This window comes from Myotis nattereri (genome assembly GCF_964212035.1).
Source record: "Myotis nattereri genome assembly, chromosome: 13".
Taxonomy (NCBI): Eukaryota; Metazoa; Chordata; class Mammalia; order Chiroptera; family Vespertilionidae; genus Myotis; species Myotis nattereri.
This window is the reverse complement of record NC_138088.1, coordinates 26,764,125-26,773,847: the sequence shown is the minus strand read 5'-3', so window position 1 is coordinate 26,773,847 and position 9,723 is coordinate 26,764,125.

Genomic DNA, 9,723 nt, shown 5'->3' with positions numbered 1-9,723 from the left:
AACCAAAATACAAAATATTTCATCTGTGCATCACTAGGCTTACAATTAGTTAGGAATACTCTTCACCTCTATCACAAATAGCTCCAATTAAGTAGATAGAAGACCTTTCAGATTAGTTTTAGGTAAATAATATGAAATACATTTGGAAACAAAACTATATTTCAACTAACAAAATGTAATAATGGGAACTGGGCTCATAATTATGTAGCCATATCAAGTAAAGAGATATAAATAGGTAATAACAGAAACTATGAAACTGCTTAATGAAATAACTTCTTTAAAATTTCCCAATGGCCAGATAAGTAGTACACATTGAATTCTTAAGTTTACTATAAGCAGATATCTTCGTGTTGAATTCGTTTAAAAGTCAGATTCCAAAATAGATGTATAACTAAATTATCAGACAAGGTTTCTTCCCATGTGTATGAAGATAAAAGAGTGCCAGTTACAGAACACCCATTTCTTGGATGTGAGATTTGGGTTTAGAAGAAATAGCCAATAGATCATTCAGCAAATGTTTATTCTCTAGCAGCCAGGAAATAAATGTTATCTGTGTCTCCTGGTCAGGGCCTGTTGCTAGTAGTATATCCAAAGTAAAGATACAAGTTTATTTGTAAGGGCATTGGTGAGACCTGAGTTTTAATTTCATCTCTATTACTTTCTGGCTGGTGAACTTGCACAAGTAACTATTTCTCTGAGGACAGTGTAAGGCCATCATTGTTTCTTGCAAGCATTAGTTCCCTTTCATGTGAAGTAGGAAAGGCTTTGTGATAACATGTATGGGAGTGGCTATCCTATATAATAAAGAGGTAATACGCAAATTACCATCACTTCAACACACAAGCTGGCCACCCCCATGTGGTCAAACATGGCCACCCCCATGTGACCTCAAGATGGCCTGCAGGGGAGGGCAGTTGTGGGCAATCAGGCCAGAAGGGGAGGGCAGTTAGGGGCGACCAGGCCAGCAGGTGAGGGAGGGCAGATGGGGGCGACCAGGCCTACAGGGGAGGGCAGTTAGGGACGACCAGGCTAGCAGGCGAGGGCAGTTGGGAGCCACCGGGCCTGCAGGGGAGGGCAGTTAGGGGCAACCGGGCCGGCAGGGGAGGGCAGTTGGGGGCGACTGGGCCGGCAGGGGAGCAGTTAGGCATCGATCAGGCTGGCAGGGGAGTGGTTAGGGGGTGGTCAGGGTGGCAGGCAGAAGCGGTTAGGGTAGCCGTGGGCAAACTACGTCCCGCGGGCTGGATCCGGCCCGTCTGAAATGAATAAAACTAAAAAAAAAAAAAAAAAAGACTGTACCCTTTTATGTAATGATGTTTACTTTGAATTTATATTAGTTCACACAAACACTCCATCCATGCTTTTGTTCCGGCCCTCCGGTCCAGTTTAAGAACCCATTGTGGCCCTCGAGTCAAAAAGTTTGCCCACCCCTGGGTTAGGGGCAATCAGGCAGGCAGGCAGGCAGGTGAGCAGTTGGAGCTAGCAGTCCTGGATTGTGAGAGGGTTGTCACAATGGGATTCGGCCTAAACGGGCAGTTGGACATCCCTCGAGGGGTCCCAGATTGGAGAGGGTGCAGACTGGAGGGTGCGAATTTCATGCAACTGGGCCTCTGGTATTATATAAGCAAATATAGATGAGAAATTACTCTCTAGTCCTATGTTCCAGAAATGGAACTTCTACTTCTGTACATGTGGCTGGAGTTCTATGTCTTGAAGATTATCTCATTGGCAATATTTACATTAATTACAAAGCTTCTTTCTAGCAGAATGCCAATATGTTATTTTATAATAAGAAATGCATCCGTGAAGCTAATGAATTATATAGACTGTATTTTCTCTCTATGAGTATAGACCAGTGATGGCGAACCTTTTGAGCTTGGCGTGTCAGCATTTTGAAAAACCCTAACTTAACTCTGGTGCCGTGTCACATATAGAAATTTTTTGATATTTGCAACCATAGTAAAACAAAGACTTACATTTTTCATATTTATTTTATAGATTTAAATGCCATTTAATAAAGAAAAATCAACCAAAAAAATGAGTTCGCGTGTCACCTCTGACATGCATGTCATAGGTTCGCCATCACTGGTATAGACATAGATATACATATAAGTATATGGTATGGAGAGTTATAATCAATGAACTGATTAGCAAGTGAATCTGAGTTCAGAGCCATGGGAATAAGTTAGAAAGTATAAATGGCTGATGTTTCAAAACCATGACAACCTAATGGAGTCTTCTCCCTCAGGGTTACATTTGCTACATGGGCTAGAGACCTGTGTTCTTGGGCCAGGATCTCCTTGAAATGCCAGGGCTGGACAGGCATTGCCAGTACCTGTCCTGTTTAGTTTCCTTCTTTTACTGTAACAGCTTCGTATGGACAAGAACGCTTACTTTTAAGAGCTTTTACTTGTAAGAGTTTTAGAGTTACATGTAGACTAAAAGCTGAAATTTTAAGCTGAAATATGATTTTTCATTAGCCTGGTAATGTGTAAATGCTGTACTGATTTTGTCTGGAATCAAGATTGAGTTTTAGCAACTTCTCCATATGCAGTTTTGAAAAATCAGGAATACTTGATTTCATGTAAGTTTTTTCTTTGAAAAAGAATACAGTGATTTTAGCTAGCATGAACATTCTTTTCTTTTTCTTTTTCTTTTTTTTTTTAAAGAAACCCTCCTTGATATGTTTCTTTTTGGCAAAAGCTGACAGAATTACATAAAAATGAAAACAGAAACATCATAATAATGGATTCTGAGATTACAAGAATGAGACCTTGGGGATCAAGTCCAGTTCAACATTTACAATAATAAGACACTCACTGGTATCTCATGTTCTGTGAAGGGTAGTGGAAAATGAGGAAGCGTAAGGGAGTCTTATCTGGTTCTCTGCCCTTTTATTCATTGTTACACCAGAAAGTGATATAAATCCCCAGTTCTCCTGTAAGGCTATGGAAGGACATGGACTTCTCAGGGGAAAATGATATATGTAATTTAGAAACTGCAATATTGGTCAAATAAATGTAACTAGGAATAATAAATGCTATTGAAAAGGTCTGGACTGGGGTAAGCCCTTGGGTATTAGATATTGGAACAATGTCATATAAGGAAAGCCTAGAATAGCATTTCATTTGGATAATTTATTAGTTGGAAGGTTTTATAAAAGAGTAAATTTTCTATACTTTATATATTGAATTTATACTCTAATATTGAAAATGTTTCTTTTGATTATATGTGTATTTTTCTATTTTTTATAACAGAGGATACAGTTAAATCTCTCAATTTATATTTAAAATCTATATACATACATATATACCTATAGAGATATATGGATGTATTATATATGTGCGTGTATATCATATATATAGGATGTCCCAAAACTGTATACACACTTTAATAGCTGATAGCTCAATTTTGAAAATAAAAACTGCCTTTTTAATTATTCAAAGTGTGCATATATATTTTTGGGATACACATACACACACATACACACACAAAAATATATGTGTAAAGTTTATGACAATAATTCACAGCACCCATTTAAGGGTCAAGCATATATAACTCTGAGAAAACTTCACATTGAAGTGCTGATTCCATTAAAACTGATCTCTAAGCAAGAAGCTCGAGGAGAATGTTTCAGTGACACTTCTCTGTGGTAATGCTGCTTGTTTTTTTTTTTTAAAATTATTTTTAAAACTTCTATGTCCTGATTAAGTAGATACTGTAAAATGTGTCCTCTAACAGATCACACAAATTTAAAAACATTACTGCATAGTGTATTGTCTTACTGGTAGATCTGAGTTTATATTTTAGTATGTTCAAATTTTTACTAAAATTATTTTCATAAAATTCTTGTCATAGCCTTTCCTGGATCTATAAGTACTTTCCTGGTTTCAAGAATACATTCCAATTTTGAAAGAGACAATTTCTGGATTCTGGAAGAGTTTAAATACCCAGCACACACAATGTGTTTTATATCATTAGCCTTTGACAGCTAACATGCCAATATTTAGATTTTATCAGAAACTTTGCATATGAAATTAGGGCAGGAACTCTTTGCAATGAATTTTTAAAATCTTAGTTTTATTGGCCAAATTTAAGAGTCTTGCAATCAATAAATGAAGGACAATTATATATAGTACATTATAAAAAGAAAGCACATTTCTAAAAAATTAGACTTAGAAAATGACTGAAGTTTTTGGTGGGTAGTCCTCTAGCTTACAGGATTAAAGCAGTACAATGATATTAGAGGGGTATTTTGAGAAGCATGGACTTTAAATGCCACACATGTTGAGAGAGGCAATTTTTCTAATAATTCAATAGATTGCAATATGGAGAGTAATGCAAACAGTAGGAATGCAGGGGATGTTGTCCTTTTTACTAAATCTTAGTATATTACTTATGTGTGCAGGTTAGTTATACTTCTCCATACAAGCAGTCACAGCAACTGTCATACTGGTGCAAATATTGATAGAAAAAAGCAAAAAGAAGAAATGAAGGTAGAAAAGAAAGAAGAAAGAAGGAAGCAGACAAGATAGAAGCCCCACAATCGCAAGTTACTCTTGTAGGCAGATATAAATGATCACACTTGCTTACCCTTCCACTAGCCAAATCATAAACCTTTGGTTCTTTTATTTTACAGTTAAGATTATAAACTCAGAAAATCTCAACACATCTTTTCTATATCACTGGACAGGTGCCAGGTGGTCATTTACTAGGAGGACCATTTCTTACCCTCGCAAACCAGAAGTGGAAGAAAGAGGGTTGATTTAAATACCCTAACTCAGAATTTACTGTGATTTAAATTCTCTGACTTAATGCTGCATTAACTACTGGTGGCTGCTTTACTGCCTTTAAAACATGCATATATAATTGGATACTGTAATGCTTTGTGGGTAAAATAAATACCAACTCGCACTAAAATAAATACTCTGCATGATGAAGTTCATGTAGACATAAATTAATCATTTACCAGTTAACCAATATGCACAGGAAAGAAATAGATCACTTATTAAATGTTGCCTCATCTATAACATGGGAAAAATAAAATGCTGATATATTTTACTATGTTGCTGTAAGGGAAAATATATAAAATTATTGCTAGCAGTTTATAAACCATAAAGTGCAGTATGAACATTAAATTAATAATATTTGTACTAATTCAAATTCAACACCCCCTGCATTAAATATATCTTTTTGTCTATTGAAGCATGCACAAAACCAAGCTGAGGCTTTTTATTTCGTTTTAATGGTGTCTTTGGAATTCTGCAAAGCATCACATCAGTTATTGGTTATATAACATTAAACACTTCTCAGTGACTCACTCCCACCATTTCTAAGGCAAAGTTCTTTACTTTTCACTTCCCCAAACCCATTTTTTAATGTCTATTCCCAAAGGGCTTCATGTATTTCACTTGTATAGACATAGCAGTTCTGAAGGGAACATGGGTTTGGATTTTTTAATCAGGCAGAAGTTATTAACCTGCTCTGCACGTTGGCTTATTCTAAATTATAGACTGAAATAGGGAAGCAGTGTTAAATGTGCAGTGGGGGGTGTGTTGGGTCTCTGCATATTGTATCAAACTGGTCTGCAGGGTAAATCTTCTGTGTTGGGACACAGCCTGGCCTGAAGGAGCAGATTCCCCAGGCCACCATGCTGCTCAGAACCTTAAAGGCTTTAGAGATAAATCAAGCTTCTGTTTCTCAGCTCAAGTCCAGAAATATTGTTTAAGGGCACAAGGGAGAAATAAGCAACATAGAACATAGTTCCTTTCTTCTTCTTCTACTAGTTTTTTAAAAATGGACTCATTATTTAGAGACCAACTTGTACAAAACCTGTAACCCACTCAGCACATTTTTAACATTGTCAGTGTCCCTTTGACTTTCAATGATAAAGCACATGAAATGTTTCTCCACTCACATCCTTTTATAGGGGCTGTTAATGTAGAAATACCTTCTCATCTTTATGAAATGATAAATGACTGACTGGAGATGTCTGAAATATTGCCAAATCTCCCCTATGTATTATGTGTCACCAGCAATAATAAACAGGGACTAATCTTTGGTCACGAACTATATTTATGGCTTTCTTGTCATCAGGAGGCATATGTATTTCTTGAATCAGGTTTAAGGCTCTAATATTTATGCTAGGAACATGAGTGCTAGAAAAAGTATACTTAGATTCAAAGGGAAATAATCTTCCCATTTTCTTTCATATAACCACTTATAGAGCTTGTCATTTCCATCTGTATCAATCTCTTTTTTTTTTTTTTGCATCAGGTTTCACCCGGGAATGTTCTGATCTGGAATCTAATTTATCCCAGTTCACCATTTTGGTGATAACAGTCTCCTTGTCTGATAGGAAAAGTAATATGGGAAGGAATATGGCTAAAATGCAATTTTATCCCAGTTAAGCTAATCAGTAATCAAAAGGAAGCATGGTGAAATTGTTTCCTCCATCTCCTGAATCCAGTCAGTGGCAGGAGAAAGTAAAAGTTTTTGTAAAGAAACTATAAGGGCAGAGCACCAGAGATAAAACTAACAGAAGCCAAATTTAGGCTTTGAGGGAGATGAGAAAGAGTCAATAAGGGTATAATTCTGCACAATTCAATTTAGTTTAACTAACATCCATCAGGTGTCTGCTGGATACCAGACACTGGAGTAGATGCTTAGGATACACTAGTCAAAACTAATAAAAATCGCTGTCCTCATGGAGCTTACATTCTAGTTGAGGGAGACAGACAATAAAGAAATGAGTAAATTGCATATTTTATCACAGGGCAGCAAATACCACAGACAGAAATAAATCAGGGAAGCAAAATAGGAATTGTGGCAAGGGGTGGCATTTTTAGAAGGGTGGGCAGTGAAGGTCTTATTGAGAAGTTGACATTTGAGCAAAGACTTGAAGGAGATGAAAGAGCAGCAAGTCATGTGGATTCCCTGGGGAAGAATGTCTCAAACAGGAAACAGCAAATACAAAGGCCCTGATGCCAGAACATGCCTGGTGTGCTGGCAGAACTGTAAGGAAGTTAGAATGATTGGAGTGGAGTGAATGTAGGATGCAGGTAGGAGATACAGTGATCATGATGAGCTGAAACATACACTGAGTGGCCAGATTATTATGACCACCTGACGTTTGTAGGCAAATTAGCAATAATTTCATGCTGAAGTTGCTAGAGGGCCAGATCATTATAAATAGGGAAGCAGGTTGTTTACCACGACAGTAGAAGTGATTTTTTTTCTGAAGATATGGGTAAACAACGTGATTTAACAGCCTTTGAACGTGGGATGATTGTTGGCGCTCAGAGCCATGGAGTGAGTATCAGCAAAACAGCCGAAGGCCTGTTCGAACGAACACCTTTGTTGTCTGCAGTTACCAAGATAAAACGTCTCCAATTCACACAGGAACACAAGGATTGGAGAGTCGAGCATTGGAAAAAAGTCATGTGGTCCGATGAATCACGTTTCCAGTTGCATCATGCAGATGGCAGAGTGAGAATTTGGCGGAAACAGCATGAAAGCATGCACCCCACATACATGAGTACAACCCTTCAAGCTGGTGGGGGCAGTGTTATGGTTTGGGGCATGTTTTCCTGGCATGATTTGGGCCCTTTAATTCGTGTGGAACAACGTCTGAATAGCACAACATACCTAAGTATAGTTGCTGATCAAGTTCATCCTATCATGTTGATGGCGTATCCCAATGGAGATGGCTTCTTCCAACAAGACAATGCACCATGCCATGGTGCTCGTATTGTGCAGGAGTGGTTTCAAGAACATGAGGGAGACTTTACCTTGCTTAGGTGGCCCCCACATTCACCAGATCGCAATCCAATTGAGCATTTGTGGGACGAAGTTAAAAGAGCCATCAGGCAGCTGGTTCCACAACCATCAAATCTCACAGAACTGGACAGTGCTATTCATCAGGCATGGTGTCAGATTCCTCGCATCACCTTTCAACATCTCGTGGAGTTAATGCCAAGAAGAATCGCCGCAGTATTGAAGGCAAAAGGTGGCCCAACGAAGTACTGATGGGGTGGTCATAATCTGGCCACTCAGTGTATATGCCCTTGAGGACCATTGTTAGACTATAGTCTTTACTCTGATACAAACAGGAGCCATTGGAGAATTTTGAGTCAAGGAGCAAAATGATCTGACCTATACTTTATTGAAAAAAAGGCTATAGTGGACAAGGTAAGAAGAAAGGAAATTATTTAAAATGAAAAGTTCCAGCCTGACTGGAGTGGCTCAGTTAGTTGTCATCCTGTGCACTGAAAGGTTGCCAGTTGGATTCCGGGTTAGGGCATATACCTGGGTTGCAGGTTCCATCCCCTGTTTGGGGCTCGTATGGAAGGCAACTAATTGATGTTTCTCACATCAATATTTCTCTCTCTCTCTCCCCCCGCCCCACCCTCTCCCTCTCAGCACATCCTCGAGTGAAGATTAAAAAAGTAATAATAATAAAAAAATGAAAAGTTCAACTCTCCTTTCTGTATAAGTTTAATGACTGATTCAGAAATTAATGAGACAATAGTTTAAAGTTATATACAGACATAATGAAGTTGTAAGTATACAAAGCTAAAACTGGTTGGAAAAGAGAGAATTCAATAAAGCAATCAATTTCCTTTCTACAGGACCAAATGGTAAGTTTGAAAACATTTTAAACTAAGGATGTGACACGAATGATTTAAAAAGAAAACAACTATTAAGGTTTGGGAATTTCAAACATCTATTGTTAAGGAATAGGTAAAAAAATCTCCCTTCCCAAAATGATTTAGGTTGTGGAATTAAACAACTGCCTCTTATTATGTTGATACTAGATGCCCGATGCACGAAATTCGTGCATGGGTAGGGTCCATAGGCCTGGCCAGCAATCAGGGCCAGTCGGCGGGGTGGCCAGTGGGGCGATTGGGGGCTCCCCACTGGCAATTGCCTTGTCTGGCCTGGGGCCTGTGGGCTGGGGAAAGCTCCTGCGTTGAGCATCTCCCCCCCTGGTGGTCAGTGCACGTCATAGTGACCCATCCTTCCACAGGTTGATCCATAGTTCAGTTGATTTGCATATTAGGCTTTTATTATCTAGGATGGCCTCCTCAGGTAACTTTTATTTCTTTGTTTTTCTGGAGTTGGAAGTTGGGGAAACTTTAGTGAAGAAGAAAACAAACCAAGAAAAATGAAGGGAGCCATAGTTTGGATTAATCGTAAATATTGTTATTGCCAAATATAAAACTCTGAATGATGAAAAGATTTTAAAAATACTTGGGCCTTCTCCAGGGAACAATGAAAATGAAAAAACAAAAACAAAACAAAACAAACAAAAAGTGAATCTAGCCTTAAAGTCAGTCTTTCTGTCAGTTAGGATTATTAGGTTGTGAAATAGCTCTTCCCATCTCTCCTTGGCCATTTAGGCTTAGAACAAATTGGACCTGAAAAAGTGTCAAAATTTACAGTAGGAGTGCCCACTCAGAGCAGCATTTCTCTCTCTGAAGTAGGTTCTACATTCACCTAGGGAAATTTCTATTGAATTTTAATTAGGTGGCTAATTAAAAAGTGGATTATCAGCTATATTAAAATATGCCAGAAAGATGTGCACATCATTCAGTCTTTAATTTAGGAAATATACCTTTTCCTAAAAAAAAAAATTCTCACTGGGAAATTCCATGTATAATATGTACATTTTCTTTTTTCTTCTAAATCAATTTTATTGAAGTAAGTTTAAGGTGGTTTTTGTTT